The sequence below is a fragment of the Mytilus edulis genome, chromosome 11, assembly GCF_963676685.1.
Source record: "Mytilus edulis chromosome 11, xbMytEdul2.2, whole genome shotgun sequence".
NCBI classification, from domain to species: domain Eukaryota; kingdom Metazoa; phylum Mollusca; class Bivalvia; order Mytilida; family Mytilidae; genus Mytilus; species Mytilus edulis.
The window spans coordinates 55,089,900-55,097,210 of record NC_092354.1 but is presented as its reverse complement, the minus strand read 5'-3'; the positions used below and the strand labels follow the sequence as shown (position 1 = coordinate 55,097,210).

The 7,311-nt window shown below is 32.0% G+C and overlaps 1 protein-coding gene across 1 annotated transcript in view; it reads left to right on the top strand.

Moving 5' to 3' along the window:
* LOC139495836 (cell adhesion molecule Dscam1-like) overlaps positions 1 to 7,311 on the top strand; it is a 140,423-nt gene that overhangs the window by 71,168 nt on the left and 61,944 nt on the right. The gene's annotated exons all lie outside the window — the stretch shown is intronic.

Genomic DNA, 7,311 nt, shown 5'->3' with positions numbered 1-7,311 from the left:
TATACTGGGCTAATAGGGAATTTTTTTATTTTACTTGTGGCTAGAAAACAAGTTCGGTGACACTATGTTTTCTTTTTATTTTCTTAAAACATATTACAAAACCTATCTTCTCACAATCTATTTCAAAATTCTATCACATAGAAATTTTGTTATGCACTCTTGTGTGTTTTTTCATGAACAAACTAACCAAATTTAGGCAAATCAACGACTCATAGCTTGAAAAATAGCACGGTGACCCATACGTTTTATTATATTTTTGAAAAAAGCATAGTAAAATCTTCATTTTGGCAAATTATAAGAAAATTCTGTCTCAAAAAATATTTACTTATGATCTGCAAGTTAGACTCTTTTACCTGAGTAATTTGTTTCAAAGTTGATCAACAAATACAACTAAAATCCAGGATGCGAGTCATCGATGTACATGACATTGCTTGTCTTCTTGCTGTATTGTCACGCCTGTGACATGCAAAAGATACAGATAAAAATCCTACGGTGTTAGCTATTTGTTTCGAGCCTGATATTTTATATGGTAATTGACTTGAACTGGAGGCTTCATACCTTGTGTACAGATGGCTTATACATGTATAACGAAAGTCTGTATTGTGTCTGTTGGCCTTGACCTCATTTTCATTGTCAAGCAACTGCTTGAAAACAAATTTCTATTTTTGTTATGTTAATTTCTCACTTACCTATTAGTGAACTACCGAATTGGACTATTTACCGGGTTTGTAATAACACGGGTAACAGGATGGGTACTACATTTATATGTGGAGCAGGATCTGCATACCCTTCAGGAGCACCTGAGATCAAACCCATGGTGGGGTTCGTGTTGCTTAGTCATTAGTTTTTTATGTGTCTTGTGTACTATTTTTGTAATATTTTCTGCTGTACATAAATATATAAAAGAAACTCAACGTTTCTCACTCTGATAACAACCTTGCTGGTTATTGTTTTATTTACTAGTCTACAGTACAGACTATGCATTGTTCGAATGATCGATTTGTTGTTCATAACGGTTAACATAATGTTTCGCCTCAATGGATTTCAATTATTGAAGTTAATACAAAAACGATACTTACATTACATCTATGTTCTTGTCATCCCTTTATCCGCATTTTTAAAGTCAGAATTTAATGTCCGTATCACAATTATATATATTCACAATATTGCATGTTACTTTTACAACTTATACAGGTAAATATTATAGAAAGTCATTGATAAACACACTAGTAACAGTTGGTGTTTCCCTTTAGACCGATCGTTTGGGTGTGTTTGATTACTCAAAATAAGAACGTTTGATATCCATTGAGCCGTTTCTATTATTTTTTTTGTGTATAAATATTATAATAACAATAGCTGTGATTTATTTAATTATTTTTCATGCCTACATGCTTATTAGAAAAATACAAATTTATGTAATGTGCTATATAAATATAATGTATATTCATGTATATTATGGAGAAGACGGAACTAAGTTGAAAAACTTGTGTCTAATCCATTTGTTTTGAACAATAAAATATGTTTAAACTACTTGAACTGGAGGCTTCATACCTTGTGTACAGATGGCTTATACATGTATAACGAAAGTCTGTATTGTGTCTGTTGGCCTTGACCTCATTTTCATTGTCAAGCAACTGCTTGAAAACAAATTTCTATTTTTGTTATGTTAATTTCTCACTTACCTATTAGTGAACTACCGAATTGGACTATTTACCGGGTTTGTAATAACACGGGTAACAGGATGGGTACTACATTTATATGTGGAGCAGGATCTGCATACCCTTCAGGAGCACCTGAGATCAAACCCATGGTGGGGTTCGTGTTGCTTAGTCATTAGTTTTTTATGTGTCTTGTGTACTATTATTTGTTTAATTTGCACAGGTCATTGGTCAATGTTAAATTTATGGTTCGTTGGTCAATATGTAATTTTCATGGTTTTGTCTGTTTCTTGTTTAAGATATGGGCGACTTTTTTCAATTTTTTTGGTTTATTTATCACTAAAATTCAAACGACTGTGGTTTATCTCACATTGACTTCATTTTCATGGATCTTTGACAATGTGTGGTGTATGTGACAATTGTACTAAAACTCTATCAATGGACTATCAGCATAAAATAATTCGTGAATAGAAAAGCAGGCGAGACGATTCAGCTTGAGCATTCTTGTTACATCTTATGTTATAAGTTATATTTGAGACATTATTGGTTAGAGCTTACAAGACTGACTGATTGTTGAGGACCAAGAAATTTGAACAACAAGAAAGAAATAAAGAAAGGTTGTATAAAACATGCTCACTACCAAAAAGAAAACATATTCACTTTCTATAATATTATCTAAAATATGTTCAGTTACTGTTAAATTCATGTGAAGGCTCGATTCGTGCTCATTTCCCATAAAAAAAATCATGTGATAGCTCGATTCACTTTAATTTCATAGGTAGAAAATTTGTCTGTAGTTTAGATAATTCTTTTACACTAACCGCGATTTTGAAAGTGCTTTAGGTCAAGGACAAAAAAATGCAGTTTTTTTGCAATTGAACACTCTTTTACTTGTAATGTAAAAGATGAAGAAAACCGAATTAGACTCCATATAGTAATAGACTGAAATATCTTTGGTAGAAGGGTTACTGTTTCGTGAGAATTTAACTAATATTTCTTTTTATATTTAGAATATGTATTTTAATTGGATTCTGCCATACTACCCTAAAAATTAGTCCAGCTTTTCATTCAAAATCTACTGCTGTCAAAATTTTTATGCTATATATATTAAAACAACACAAAGAACAATAAGAAGCAAAGTTCTATTTTCTTGCCGTTGAATAGAAAATATCAATGTTGGTCAAAATAAGAAATGTGGTTATAATTTTCAATGACACAACTATAATTCACCAAAGTTTTAGTTAGATATACGCAATTGTAGTCAATTGTACGGCCTTGATAGAGTGAGTAAAAGTCGCTATAAAAGGTTTAAACATGTGAAATATGAATATGAAACAATTCATATGAGAATTTTAACTACCTAATGTATAACAAAACAATTTACAAACAACAAATATAACCGAAATGAACCAACCACAACCACTAGACTACAGGTTCCTGACTTGGTCCAAGGTTCATGTTATAAAAATATCTTGAAACGTGTGCTTATTCTTTTAAATTACTTTGAAATTATTACTGATAACAAACTGTCATGGTATCAGAAGGATCTTTTCTTTCTATAGGAGAAACGTGAACTATATTAAAGACTTCATTGCAATTCAAGTGCTACAAGAAAGTGTGAAAGAGCAACAGTTTTAATATAGACGACTGCATATATAATCTACATATATAATCTACATATTTAGTTCTATTTTAATATCTTTATCTTTATCTTTATCTTTATTAATAAAACAAGGAGATGTGGTATGCCTCCCAACTAACAACAACATAACAAGGATACTATATATATATATAACCATAATGTTCAACGTCAGCCGTCGACAAAATCGGTTCAACCCGCCACATTTATATGCACCTCTGCCCCAAGTCGGACAAAGTCATGTTATAGATATGTCTTTGTGCAGTTATACATTTAGTTTGATGAACGATATTCTGACATTGTGCTGTACATCTAGATGACATCTATTTTTTTTGTCGGAGCTATTCAGAACTTCTTGTATGGTGTATTATGGTGATATTGAAGAACTGTATTGGTGACCTCTGTCTGATGGTTTTGTATTTGTTGCTTATGTGATTGAATTTTACTGTCTATATGACAGCTCCTTTTCCGTCTTTCACATGAATCAACAATAAAAACATCATTGCTCATGGAAAGCTGTAAAAGTCTACTTGATAACTAGTGAAACTAAACGTAAGGAAAAAAAAACCGCAATGATCTACGCCAAAAACATTGAATAACACAAATTACGACATACAACAAATAACGACAATCAAAAATGAGTAGTCGTGGCTTGAAACAGGCACATAAAGAATGTTGTCATAAAGTTCATCAAAAGAATCCTCTTCAATGTATTAATGTGTTGATATGAAAGAATACATATAGCCATGGAGTTTTAAAATAAAATACTTGTTTTTATCCCAAACCAACTTATGATATTTGTTGATGATTGATTAATTGTTGATTGCTTTATGTCCAGTGGCAAATATTTCACGAAGGTTCAGGACGAGAACAAGTTAACAATGAATACAACAAGTACTAGTAGGTCTTGTAATAATAGAGGCCCACCGGGATGATGATCGGGAGAAATTTCGACTTCCACTGTAAAATAAAGGTATATTAGATAGGGACAGAAATTTTGCCATGCAACAGGAAGAGTTGTTGCAAGGGTTCTTAACGTGCAGAGATCTTGTCAATCTCTTTACACGAGGCATTGGATTTAACCTCCCCATATGCATTCTGACAGGACGTAGCTGCAAACTTGATACATCTTACACAGCCAGACGGACGCCCCACTTTGGGAAGCTTTTTACTGCTGGTCGGAACAGGACCAAGTGACCATATTTCTATTCCCAACTCCCCCTTGGGGCTTATGATGTTTTGATAGCATAACCGAGTTTTTTTTATCAGGTCTTGAATTTGACTACAACTTTCTGTACTTAAAAATGATTGAATTTTCAGTACTGTAAAATGACTGAAATTTTCAGTACTGGAAAATGACTGAAATTTTCAGTACTGGAAAATGACTGAAATATACAGTACTGAAAAATGACTAAAACTTTCAGTACTGAAAAATGACTGAAATATACAGTACTGAAAAATGACTGAAATTTTCTGTACTGAAAAATGACTGAAAATTTTCAGTACTGAAAAATGACTGAAATTTTCAGTACTGAAAAATGACTGAAATTTTCAGTACTGAAAAAAGACTGAAATTTTCAGTACTGAAAAAAGACTGAAATTTTCAGTACTGAAAAAAGACTGAAATTTTCAGTACTGTAAACAACTTTTTCCCAACATTACTGAAAATGATATAAAAATTAATGTACTGTTTAGTTATGTTTCCTAAAAGTACTGTTTATATAGCGGCATTTAATGTACTGATTAGTGATGTTTTCTAAAAGTACTGTTTATATAGTGGCATTTAATGTACTGATTAGTGATGTTACATAAAAGTACTGTTTATATAGCGGCATTTAATGTACATGTAAATGCTAGTCAAATTGTTGGTAGTGTAGTGTTTTACGAAGTTGTGTGTGTCTGTTCTAGTTTTTCACCTTGGTCATGCTGTCATATGTTTTCGTCGACTATGATTTGGGACTGTCTTTTTGTCATTTAATTCCGTCTTTCAATCAACGAAAATAAAACCCTAAGGTTCAAACCTGAGCGAAACAAAGACAACAATACATAAATTTAGATAGTGATGCAAAATATAAAAAAGGCAAAACAACAAAAAATTACGGAATTTGGGGTGAAAATCCAAAACGGAAAGTCTCTTTTCAAAAAGCAAAAGCTGAAATACATCAAATGATTGGAAAACAAAAGAAATTGTAATATGCAATATCTTCATCATTGCTTGGTAAAATTAAGGAGGTTCAAAATGCACATATCAAGGCAATATGTAAACGGCTTTGTTTCATAATAGACATATTCAAATAGATTTAAAAATAGTAGTCCCTTAAAATTTAACAGACTTTACCTGCGTTCAAGCTATCTCATAAAGTTAACCCCAATCTTATTAAAATGTTGATCTGTGATTTCGTTTTTATCATACGATAAATGAGGAGGGGAGTTGTGAAAGATCTGAATTTTAGTCAGATTGTTTTAACTATGTTTTAACTCTTATCCATAACATTTTGTACGTGTTTTTCATGAACTTATATGAGACGACGTCTGACAACATGGGCCCAGATGCAGTTAAACGACTTATATATGACTTATAACTGTTGTGTGATATTCGTACCTTTATAAACCTGAATGAAAAAAAGGTGAAAATCAAGTGAGAAAATCACCCAAAAGTCGCTGTCAAGTCAACAACAGAGGGTTCAGTGCACAATAAATATCTATAGATATAATTTAAGATTAGATGACAAAAAACATTGGGATTGCCAGTCATCTTGCCGATGGTCGATAGTTCCTTTGGCACTTTGTGGGCCTAAACCAATAAGAACTGATCGGCGCTAAATACGTTAGTAGCAAAAAGTGCTGACCGAACATTGCGTCAAACACCAATAATTCATCAATCATCTTTATATTACAATGAAATTACATGTATATGTAAACTATTCAAGGAGTGTATGTATTGTTATTGTGAATTGATAGAATTTCCATCTTAAATATAAATGTGAGTAAATATAATTGATAAAGTCTAAATTTATTAACAAGCATTACGTAGTTTGATAAGATAAAATACCTGGACCAGGCACAAAGAACATTTCAGGGATAGCTTATTATAACTTTCAATTTCTCAGTCAATGCAAGATGCAGTATAAGCAACCAAGGAAACATATAGATATTAAAATATTGAAATATCAAAGTTTCGCTTCAAAACTTTCCCCTAAAAGCAAGAATGACCTGTACATTCTGTCCTTTAACATTTTTGCACTTTTCAGATTTGAGTTTTTTAACCTAAAATTGACTACATTCAAATTGTTATAACAACAAACAGTGAACAGGCTATGTTTTTGCAGATGGCGTTTTTTTTGGGGCAACTGGATGGTTTGTATAACTAGCAGTTTAATTAACATAAAGCGAATTTGCGGTAAACGAATTATGTTAAAAACATCATTAGCACTAAATAAAGAATGTTATTTGGTTTTATTGTGAATAGCAGTTGAATCACAGACAAAAATTTTAGTTTTCATCCATTTTGTCATTTTCAAAGGAATTTCTGGAAAACGACGCTATCTATAAACAAATCCGACATTAATATTCCAAAGCGCTTTTGATAATTTACTATTAACATCTGTTCTTACAGAATTCCACATGTCCATACAAAATATTTATATTCAGAAGGCGGAATATGCAAAAATGCTGATATCTTGTAAAATTAGAAGTGGTCTGTCCTTGACCTTTCGTTGTGATTTTACGGAAACTGCACCATACGAATTGTTGACGATCGGGCAAAAAAGATAGTACAGATGTTGTGCTTTCAAATCGTATGTGATTTAGCCGTATGCTAGTTGAGTGCAATAAAAATAAAATTTTATGGTTAACGTAACTCGTCTATTTATACTTTATAGCTAGGCTAATAATAGTGTAAGCCAGACGCGCTTTTCGTCTACGAACAACACCAGTGACGCTCAAATCATAAAAGCTATACAGTCAAACCAAGTACATAGTAAAAGAGCTTTAAAGTTAAAAAGTACTGAATGG